Genomic DNA, 11,926 nt, shown 5'->3' on the forward strand with positions numbered 1-11,926 from the left:
TATTCATGGTTGAACAAACATGCCAATTTTGGAGTCTCCTGAAAAATGACTCTTGGAGGTATGAGGTTTTAGCCAAATATAAAATGTTTTAATCTGTAAAAACAGCAAAGATCATTAAAGATACAGCCATTTCATTGAATTTGAGATTTATTTGATTGGTTGCCTGAGATTCATTTGATTGGTCAACTCGAAGCTCCCTGCCTACAAGTGTGGTATTTTTCGTTTTTTCCAATACATGCATGGATTTTATCCTGGTCTTCCGTTTTCCTTTTGTTTTCTGAAAACGTGCACGTTCGGTTCATTGAAGACTGTAAATTGTTCTTCAGTACAAATGTGAGGTTGCACTCAATGAATTATTTACATCAGTCAAAGCGCAAATATTCGTGGTGATGTATTACTTAATTTTTTTTTAGATATTTATCCCCCATGCTTCATTTTTTTTCAGTGTAACTGCAAAAGGAATGTCATCATTCTGTGACTGTGTCAGAATAAAGATCCAACTGCGGATATATTTGACAAACATGTACACTGGGCCTCAGGTGGAAAGCAATGATCTTAGTTCAAAGTAGATGTGACTCAACATTCCAAGATCCAACATCACACGGCCCGTCCTCAATCACAGAATTAAAAAATATCCATCATATTCTTTCACACGCAGCAGCAAAATGTTAAGAAAAAAAAAAAGCAGAACTGTTCAAAAAAAGTATTGTTCTTTATTGCCAAAAACAAGTCCAGAGTTGCTGATAACTACACTGTGTGCACACGTCTGGTGGTGTTTTGATGCTTTTTAAAGTGTTCTATAAATACTGTAAAGTTGAGTTGAATATTGTGTCCCCATGTCAAACCATTTCAACAAACCTTTTAGCTCAGTGCTCCCCAACCTTGTTTGTGTTTTATTAACATACAGTACATTCCTTTTAAAGTGTTATCCTACTGCACAACAAATGTAGAATAAAATAGAATAACACAGTGACCAACTAAAAAATGGACCAATTAGGAACAATAAATATGCCTTATAATGTAAACATAAACATTTTTGAAGTTATGTTCCTATATACGGTGTTAGCATCATTGCTACTTGTAAATGGCACACGGTTGATTGCTGCTGTCATTCGTTGGATGCCGGCTAGTTATTAGCGACTAAACTGCTAACGTTTATGTGGGCAGGCTCTGCTGACATTTTTTTCATGATCTCCACTTTTTCACTTGGGTGCTACCTGTTCAAATGATTTATTGTATTGGCTTGTCTTTGACGACGTCCCACGCACAACAGGTTCCTCTTCTATGTCGTTAGGGGAGGAACTTCTCTTGTCAAAATAGCTGCATCTTTGGAAGCTATGGTTGCCATATCAGCTGCGCATTTCGATGTACGTTTGGTCAATTTGTTTGGTACGTTTGGTCAACGCTGTTTATATAGAGAAAAGGTGGAGTGAGTGACGACAGGCATGCGGAAGTCCGCCAATGAGTGAAGGGTGGGCATGTAAGAGGACACTAAAGGCACGTCCCTAGCAGGTACCAGTCGCCAATGAGTGAAGGGTGGCCATGTAAGAGGACGCTACAGGCACGCCCCTAGCAGGTACCATTCGCCAATGAGTGAAGGGTGAGCGTGTAAGAGGTGAAGAGAAAAACGTGAGTGCAAAATGGCTAAATAAAGTACAACCGAACTCAGTTTTGCTTCCGTTGCCTTTTTAAAAACGTGTTTTTACCGTGCGTGCATGCATGCCGTATGTTTAAGCTGGCGTATGTTTTACCATGCCTGGCTGCGCCCAATAATACAGTGCGTTTTGTGTATGTGTCAAACACAGAAATAGCACCCGTTACTGAGTCTGCGGCCAACAATACGGTGCGCCGAATGGTCGTGAAAATACGGTATTACTTTCTGTTTACTGCTTCTTCTTTCATTTATCGGCAGATTCTATTTATTTCAACTTTCCAACCAAGGTTAAAAGGAAGACTACGATTGGCTAGAGTCGCGCAAATTTTCCAGCCCACGTCTGATGAAGTAAATTTGCTCACAGCTTGCAGGTCTGTCTATGTGCGGCCCGGTCCCAAATGGGCAGAAGCCCGGTACTGATCCGTGGACAGGTGGTTGGGGACCGCTGCTTTAGCCCACCAGTCCACTCTGTCTCTTTATGGAGACATCTTGTCTATCACTACCTTTGTTAATGCAATGGTGTCTTGAACCAGTTCTGACATGACCTCCTTTGGAGATCGTTGACATATCAAAAGAAAAACAACCAAATTTAAAACCACATGAGTTGGGCATCCTGTCAGTACTGATGGATGGTCCATCAGTGTAGAACTGACGGTTTACTGGCGAATGATGAATGGCGGGAAATTTTGAAAAACTTATAGAATAAGCGTAGATGAAAGCGAGTTTTTGTCCGTCACCGGGATCGTCACTAACCGGATCAGTATCGACAGACCTCCTCATCCCGTCGCTGGCAGACTCCCATTTCGCTGACGATTGAAGGGGTGAATATACACCAGGGTTGCTTTGAGTGGACGGCATTGAGTATATTTGGAAACGCATCACCAGAAAAGCTTTAACCTAGATAATATAGCCTGTCAAGTCCATTTGTACAGTAGGTGGCAGGATGCACCACAGAGCAAGAATCAGCTAAACTAAACTAACGCTGTGTCTGAATGTGTACAATATTCCGTATATAGTGCACACAGTTAGGCCATTTTGTTGGGGTGTCCCAATGTCCAGGTAGGATAAATGTATTGCTCTCAAAATCAACCACAATGCCCCCACAAAGTAGTGCGCGTCGATGTTCATTCAACACGTTTCTGTAATTATAGATCATAATGCACCGCGAACCGGAAAACGACATGGCTCAGCGTGAATATCAAAGCGACACCGTAATTACACACCACGGGAATAATTGAATCATTATTTAACTTAAAATGTTTACAACCAAGGAAATAAAACACAGTTTAAAATAAATATTTTGGATTCACAAATAGAGATCTTAATGTGCCGGTGCGTCATGACAGTTAGGGTGGTCATGTGAGACGCAAGTACCGTAGGTTGTTGGCTGTCTGAATCGCCAAACATTATCAGGGGACTACTATTTAGTGCTACATATAGTGCTGGATGATACAGTGGAGGAGGGGTTAACAGAGGCAGGAGAAGGAGAGAAAAAACATGGTTAAAATAAAGATGATGGTCGTAAAACAGAGGTGAAAAACTGTGGTTTAGTAATGACAGAAATGCACTTAAAAAAATGAAAAGCTGAACCAAAAATGACGACAGTTTTGGTTCAGCTTGAAATAACAATAAAAATAATAATGGTGGCCGGACCTCTGGCGAAGGACGTACAGGCAATATTTATGATGCAGCCACCTCTGAAAACACATATAAGCCAAAAGTATTAAAAACTATTCCTCACTGAAAAAGTTTGACAAAAAAGCAGCACACATTAAAAATAAATACATAAATAAAATCTCTTTACAAAGATATTGCCGTGAAGTCTGATTCACAAGAGTCAAGAAACAGTATATAGTACAACAGTCATCTTTTTTCTGAGGTGGTTTTCATGGTAGAGTGGACCCGTGCATTTTCACGGTTTGGCACCCATGGATTCATCTTTTCACTGATTACTTTTTCAACATTTAAAAAATATTTTGAAATGTGTTTTGGTTGCTGGAGGGGTAACCCCTTTTTTTGTGGAAAACATGTATTGGTGGTTTGTCCTCACTTATGCAAGAATTTTCAAGGATTAAAAAAATATGTCCTCCTGGTAGTCCGGGTTCCACCCGCTTTTCCAAAATGTATAAACAATATTGTGATTTTTTTTTTTCATTTATAATGATCGTAAAAAGAGTTTTGTTATTCACAGACCGGCCTGGTCCCTATCCCTCGTGAATGGTGAGGGTCAAATGTATTGCCATTCCGGTGCTGCGGTTGGCCACACTGATGCTGTAGTGGTTAATGCTGACACAGAAGAGGAGCTTTCAAATGCTGGTCTGCTCCACGGCTTGCCTAGACCAAAAACCAGAAGCAAGTCGTTATAGGTTGCGTCTGCCCTTTACACATTCACAAATCACTTTATTGTGTCTAATTACACCAATCAATGCAACTGCTGCTATAAGTTTCAGTCACATGGGATTTCCTTTAACAAGACAAACATGATGGTCCTCCTTTCTTTCCAATAATGTTATAATACAGTGATCACTCGCTATTTTGCGGTTCGTTTATCGCGGCTTCAGTGCATCGTGGATTTTTTCAAACATATTAATTAAAAAAAAAATATATATATATATATATATATATATATATATATATATATATATATATATATGTATATATATACAGTATATATATATTTTTTTCCATATACATGGAGTACAGTACTGTATATGTTGCTCTAAGTGACTCGCTGTTGTTTTGCAGCTTCTCGCGGACCGTTTGCTGACTTTTTGTGGACTTAAAAAAAAGTTTCTTTTTTTAACCTGTATATGTTTATTGGTCGCTACTTTGCGGATTTTTGTTTATCGCGCGTGGTTTTGGTCCCCATTAACCGCGATAAATGAGGGATTACTGTATATACTATGTATGTACCACCACTAGTTTAAACACAGCATTCTAATTAATACAGTGGTACCTCCACTTACGAAATTTATTGGTTCTGGAAGAAATTTCTAAACAAGAAAATTTGGTCAGTACAGATGCGTTTTGCATGTAAATGCCATTCCAAGACATATGTTTTCTGAAGCATAAAAATGTATCAAAATATGTAACAAATACAGTCGGTTTTCGACCATAATCCGTTCCAGAAGGCTGTTCGAAAACCGATTTGTTCGAAAGACGAAACCACGCTCTTTAAAAAAAAAAAAAAATCTTTATTGAACACGTCTCTTCACCATGGAACGCTAAACGAGGAAGCGTCACTTCCTCGTGTAAGGAAGGTGAGAGGAGTCAAGTAACGCATTCAAGTGCGCTCAGTTTGTTCGACAACCGAAATTCAGTCGTCATCCGAGGCATAAAAAACTTGAAATTTTTGGTCGAAAACCGATTTGGTCGAGAACAGAGACGTTCGAAAACCGAGGTTTGACTGTACATGTTACAATTAGATCATTGCACAATAAATGAGTTTTGCATACTGTAAAAAACAAAGAATAAAGAATAAAAATGATGGTCATTTTACTTTTACCGGACTGGTGAACACTTTTCCTGGGTAATTCACACTTATGTAAAACTATTGGAACACCTCATGGCCCAAGGGGCGAATGACAAGGACGCTGCATGGACACATTTCGATCTATTTATCAATCTACACACATTGACTCATTCGGTCAGAGGTATGCCAAAGGGATGCCAGGATGATGCTCGGTAATAGCTAATGGCAGAGCAGCTATAAGTATGTTGTGTTCAGGAAACTCGGAGCTGCAAATAGCACACCATACTGTATTTTTACCTTTAGTATCTTGAAATTTCTTTCGGAACAAGAGGCAATATTTTCCTGTTGAGGCATTTCGTAACTTGAAAATTTCGGATGAAGAGACGTTCGTAAGTAGAGGTACCACTGTAATGTCTTTGTGGGATAAAAATTAAGCAGAAAATACCCCTGTTTTTACCCATCTCAGCATGCTGTCATCTTATCCTCTACTGACACCTGCTGTCGACTGAAATTGATGAGAAACTGCCCACGAACTTGCATTTTTAATGTCACATGACCAAACCAAGAAAAAAGGTGAGCCATGACGTTCGCAAGCTGAGCCCGTGGTCACTCTGACGTCACTTTCACTCGATAGCAGATGGCAGTAATGGACAAAATGGCAGACCCTGAGATGGATGAAAACAGGTGGACTTTTCCACTTCATTTTTTCTCCATGGACGCAATGTTAATCAGAAGACTGTGTTTACAGGAATAAGTGGCACACATAACGTTTTATTACAAATAAAATGATTGAATTGACTTATGCTTTCAATGGTCATTGTTCCCAGTCCATATATCAAAGAGACATATCATATTTTGAATTTTCAAGAAATGTGGAAAATTCCAACAACTAAAAACATATATTTGACACTGCTACTTATCACTAGAAATGATAGATTATCCATTAGAAATTAGGAGATTGAATCAATTTTGTATTGTAAAATTATTTTTATGAGTGTGCCTTGACTGTAGTTGTCATTCATTTTGCATTCATAAGGGGAATATCTAATCTCTATCTATTTATCTATCTATCTATCTATCTATCTATCTATCTATATATATATATATATATATATATATATATATACATACAGTATATATATATATATCGTTTGTTTGTATACTACTTTCAGCCCCTTTTATTTCTTTTTTTTAAAGAATGAAATCAATAAAATGAAAATCTCGAGGTAGCGCATCAACAAATTGCTGTTTTACTAACTAAAGTGAAGTAAATGCATACCTATAAATTAGCGAAGGCCAGATTTTCAGATGTCTCCAAAAAATTACATTAACCAATTATCCTGTGATGTGGGATGTGTTGGGTGATTTCCCACCCACCCCCGGTCAATATATTTACGATTGTGTGTTAAACGACAGTTGATCCATATACTCTGTGATTGTAATGTGAACCAAGATGACAGCTTTGTCGGACCTGAAGCGTGTGCTGTTGCCACCATACTAAGTATGTAAAGGAAGTGCGATGACAATACAAGAACAATGACCATGTGAATGTTTAATTTTAATATGAGCTGAAATTTGTACATAGTCACCTGAAGAGAGATGACAACCTGCCCCATGTAGATTTTCAGTGATATCCATTATTAAAAGCTGTTGGGATCAGTGGACCCTGAAATGCAAAAAACATTATACATCAGATGGGCAGGTACAAACACACATTTAATAGGAAATCACTCAATGACTGATCTGCACGATTGACACAAGGCCTCATTCCTCCCCACCATGTTTATGTATTTGATATACAATATCTACTATATGCACTTTTTAGAAAGTTTCTTGCCGATATGCGACATGATTCTGAATTTTTTTCATGTAAATCTAACCTGGACCTCTTTTTTTTATGTGGATATAAATCGGATATTTATTTGATGCATCTGCATCTATGAATGCTCATCTGTACAGATCACATCATCAAAAGCCCAATGTGAACTCTGCGTGGGCAGGGGAGAGTGCTTAGGTGACAACTGAGAATCATTTGTGAATCTGCGAAGTTGTGGTAAATGGGGATTTTATTTTTCATTTTAATATCACTGGAAACATTAAGCATAAAGTGGACATTCATGGTGATAGTTGTGATTCATCTACACCAGGGGTGCCCATTACGTCGATCCTGGTCGACCGGTAGATCTAGGACAGGTCCCAAGTGTATCCGAGGGGTGTAGAGGAGAAGAAAAAGCCCCCCAACCATTTGTGTGTCTTTAAGATAAGATAAGAAAACCTTTATTAGTCTCGCAATGGAGAAATTCCTGATTCACAGCAGCGAAGTTATGAAAGGAAGAAGTAGAACAACAAAATATAGGTGCTGCTGGAAAGGCAGCCACTCACGCGGCGCCATTTTGAAGTCAAAATAACAAAAATAACACAACACAACACATAGGACACAGACAGTCGTGCAATCTTCACCACTTTTCTGCATACACTTTGTTCTCTGAAGCAGTTATAGATGAAAGAGGAGAGGATCAAAGTGTCCTTTCACCAGTGGATGAGAGACGTCATGCTGAAAATGTGCACATGTCTGCTACAAGCTCAGTTTTGAAAGCAAACACAAAGCTGTAGCGTCCATTGACGAAAAAGAGATTGGCTCACATCTCCTGTCCCATGTAAATCCACTTCAATTCCAAGCCGTGACTCCCAGTTCCACATCCGCATCGGCGCTCCGCGCTAACGCTCCTTTCTTCTCGTCGGCTCCTCAAGCCTTACATCCATCCAGCCGCAGACCGTTCAACAGCACCGATCTCTCCGCTGAACAAAGCGGGGCTGTGAAAAATGCTGCCCATAACAGGCGCAAGACACAAGCGCCCCGGGACTGTCCAGCAACGACAGTCAAATGGCGCCGACATTCCTCCCAGGCAAAACCAGTGCTGGCATACCCATGCTGCCGAGAAGGCGCAACCACCAAGCACAGAGTTACCTCCTTGATGAATGTCGTGGCCAAAAAATGCTGAAAAAAGTCCACATCAGGTCCACACGACGTAACAACAAACACAAAGTGACAAAACAAAAAAAAAGCAAGGCTCATGAGAGCACTTGCCGACGGCTGCCTACTCGGGCGCCATCTTGACTTCAAAGACTTTGTACTTTGTAATATATTTTTTGTGTTAATGTACGCTGCACCCTAATCATCCTATCAGTCTTATTTTCATGAAAAAATATTTAAAAAATAAAATAAAATAAAGCAGGTAAATCATTAACCTACGGTGGCGCGTGATGTACGTCGCCGGAAGTTGCACTTCATCTTTTATCGTCATTATTCTCATTCAGAGTTTGCTTTGTGTACAATTCACAGAGGGCACGGGCAAAGAATAGGAATGTAGAGGGCCCAGGGAAGCACTTTAAAACGGTACGTGTGAGCTATCTAGAGAGTTAACAGGGGCGATCCTGGGAGGTTGGTTGATCGAAAAGTCAATCTAAGGTCCAAAAAGTTTGGGCACCCATGATCTACACAAACTGTTCTTTCAGTACTCGTGGCAATGACATGGCATAATTTTTAGGAGATGTCTCGATGAAGTGAGGAGATCCAGGAACCCAAAATATTTCTATGTCCTCCCACCATGCTCATCTCTTGACATTTGATGATAAGATGAGCCCCTCTACACCATGGATGTCCCACGGAACCATATTTACAGTCGTATGCACTGTGCCACATGACGTCGTCTTTTTGTCACTTGACTTTGTGCTTTCTGTGCATAGAAGTGTTTTTGTAACGTCAACGAGTATCAAAAAAGATCGAATTCAACCAAAGATCCAAATCAGGCATCACGCACTGCAGTGTGAATGTGGCCGTCTAAGGCCATATTCTCTGGGTCTGAAAAGGCACACAGCTGCGTGTCTTTTCTGGCTACGCGTTTTTTCTGGCTGCATACATTCTTACTGAACACTTTAGCTCTGCTTGATACTTTGCACATTGTCTCACAGGTGTCATTGGGTGGTACCACCGCACAACGGTACACTTACCTTACGGAATGTGCTTCCATACTCATTTGTCATGTCCTTGTTTATGATGATACTAATGCAGCCTGTACTATCGGAGACAAATTCCTTGTGTGTTCTACATACTTGGCCAAGAAAGATTATTCTGATTCTGTTTTTGACATCGACACAAATTGGTCACTTACGCCTCTTCAAACCAAGATACGCAACCCTACAGCATGGACATGCTGCATGCATTCGCCTACGGAATTAAGCACCTTTCCTCCTCATCATTGCAGAGTCACATTATATAGTACGTTGTTATCCAGTTATCTGCCCGTGATGGCTAAATTGTGCTGACGATGCAGCACACACCTAGCCCCTGACGCTCACTAACGCTGACCGACTGCCTACCAGACATAATGTGTGCCTACCGCATTACATCAGCAGCCAAATGTCAACATAATGTGGTGGCTTGGATATATATACAGTATATATACAGTATATATATATGTTTTTTGTCGGGGGCAGGGGGGAAGCGTCCATAATAACAGAATCTACAGTCTTTGTAAAAGTGCGATGCTTCTACGACGGTCGTCAAATACGTTTAAGTGACTTGCCCATAGATGAAAGATGCGCAGGGTGTGTAAAATAAATAAATAAATACGTACTTGCGAAAGGCAGAATTTGGCCCTTAGGCAACAAACTGAGACTGAATCAACCTACCCTAAATGGCTTTTTATACATATCACTGAACAGTTTATATCGCCAGGAGAGATGTTATGATGTTGCAAAAGTTGACACTCACATCAATACTGTGGCTAAAGGCTGAAACAGGCTGAGGGTTTGGAGCACTGATATAGCTGCTGACAACGGAGTTCTGAGTGGCAGTCCCAAAGAGGTTAGCAACCTGACCAGGGCTGCTTGTACCAGGGAAAGGTCCAGGCCTCGTTGCATCTGTTAAGAATCACCGGGGGATTAGTTACATGAACAAAAACAGAAAGAAAAAAAAAATCCAAAATACATCTGCAATACATGCATGAGTCAGGCGGTTGTTCCCTCCCGTTACAAGCCCACAACTGTACACATAAATATTCAGGATTGTATTATCTACCCAACTTAAATGTTTCACCCATTTTGGGTTATATTTTCTGGTTGTTTGCCTCTCTATGTGCCCTGCGGCTGACTGGCAACCAGTTCAGGGTGTAGCGTGCCTTTCGCCCGAAATCAACTGAACAGCAACCCTGATCAGACTTCCCTCTCCCCAGCCACTTCTTCGAGCTCTTCCCGGCAGATCCCAAGGCGTTCTCAGGCCAGCTGTGTGACACAGTCTCTCCAGCGTGTGCTGGGTCATCCCCGGGGTCTCCTGCTGATGGGACATGCCCAGATGGGATTTTAAAATCTGCATTTGGTGTGTATTCATCTATTTCACAGTGGCTTGTGTTCTGACTGCATGGTCTGACTGTAAAATCATTTAATTTTGGGTTGTGTTCATGAAATCACTTGCCCATTGCCACGACTTGTCAGCATATCAACAACACAAACTGGTTGTGACATAACTCAGTTTAAGTGTCAGTCTTTGTCATGGCTGGGTGATTCAGCCCAAAAGTCCTGTCCTATTTTGGCTGATCATGTTATACATTCTACATCAGGAATGGTGGGCCACTATTTTTCATCAGTGCTACTCTGGGGCCACATAGGACCACACACTTCTTAACTGGGGCCACATAGGGCCACACACTTCCTAACCAGATGTACAGTATAACAAAAATACAATTTTCAACATGCAAAATGCAAACACATACTCAGTCCTGTATATTTCATTTTTGTTCTTAGGTTTTCAATGGCTCAATAAAAGATCCACCATCCTAACCCAACAACAAAGGGTTTGAAGTAAACAACAAAATACCCATCCATCCATCCATTTTCTGATCCGCTTTATCCTCACAAGGGTCACGAGAGGTGCTGGAGCCTATCCCAGCTGTCTTCGGGCAGTAGGTGGGGAAATCCTGAACTGGTTGCCAGCCAATTGCAGGGCGCACAGAGATGAACAACCATCTGCGTTCACACTCACACCTAGGAACAATTTAGAATGTTCAATTAACCTGCCATGCATGTTTTTGGAATGTGGGAGGAAACCGGAGTACCCGGAGAAAACCCACACAGGCACGAGGAGAACAAGCAAACGCCACACAGGGAGGCTGGAGCTGGAATCGAACCCTGCACCTCTGCACTGTGAAGTCGACGCGCTAACCAGTAAATTACCATTCAAGTATGGGACAAAACTGCTCAGCAAGAAACCAACATGAAAAGTATTAACCAATTTTGTACATTTTCCATTCCCTAGAACATTTTTATCATTTGCAATCCATAAAGAAAAAAAAATATATATATATTCTTAGGCAAACTCCTGTCGTAGCATAGGCAGGCCTAAGGATTTCACGGTAACGATTGTTACCGGTAGCATGTCGTTTCCGTGGTATAATTTTCATGGTACCGAAAGATCATTTCCCATAAAAATCACTGCACAATAGTTGACTTTACGCGATCGAATCTCTCCTGTGTGATCAACGCAATTTCATTGCGCCTGTATGTGTGTTTGTGGTGTGGTGTGAGTGTTTTTCTTCCATTTTACTTTTGTTTTGATAAGTGGTGGTGGGGGGGGGGGGCAGGACAGGAAAATTTATGTGCGCATGTGGGTTGCTATTTTAGTCCGTGCGCGAGTGTCTCAGCGCGCGGATGACGGATTGCGATCGCGGTGAAAAAAACCACAGAAATGTGTTTTACATATGACGTTTAAGAAATGGGAATGACAGTCGGATTTTTCATATGAA

General features: G+C 40.8%; 1 long non-coding RNA gene across 1 annotated transcript; it reads right to left on the reverse strand.

The window, feature by feature from the left end:
• Positions 1-202: 202 nt before the first annotated feature.
• Positions 203-10,037, reverse strand: LOC147197770 (uncharacterized). The gene is made up of 3 exons (XR_015102526.1): positions 9,901-10,037; positions 6,716-6,792; positions 203-3,988 (listed from the first exon to the last, which is right to left on the reverse strand). It is a non-coding gene; the product is annotated as an uncharacterized LOC147197770 (long non-coding RNA).
• Between the last annotated feature and the right edge of the window lie 1,889 nt (positions 10,038-11,926).

The sequence above is a fragment of the Hippocampus guttulatus genome, chromosome 12 (genome assembly GCF_054856545.1).
Source record: "Hippocampus guttulatus isolate MCC_2025c chromosome 12, RoL_Hgut_1.0, whole genome shotgun sequence".
NCBI classification, from domain to species: domain Eukaryota; kingdom Metazoa; phylum Chordata; class Actinopteri; order Syngnathiformes; family Syngnathidae; genus Hippocampus; species Hippocampus guttulatus.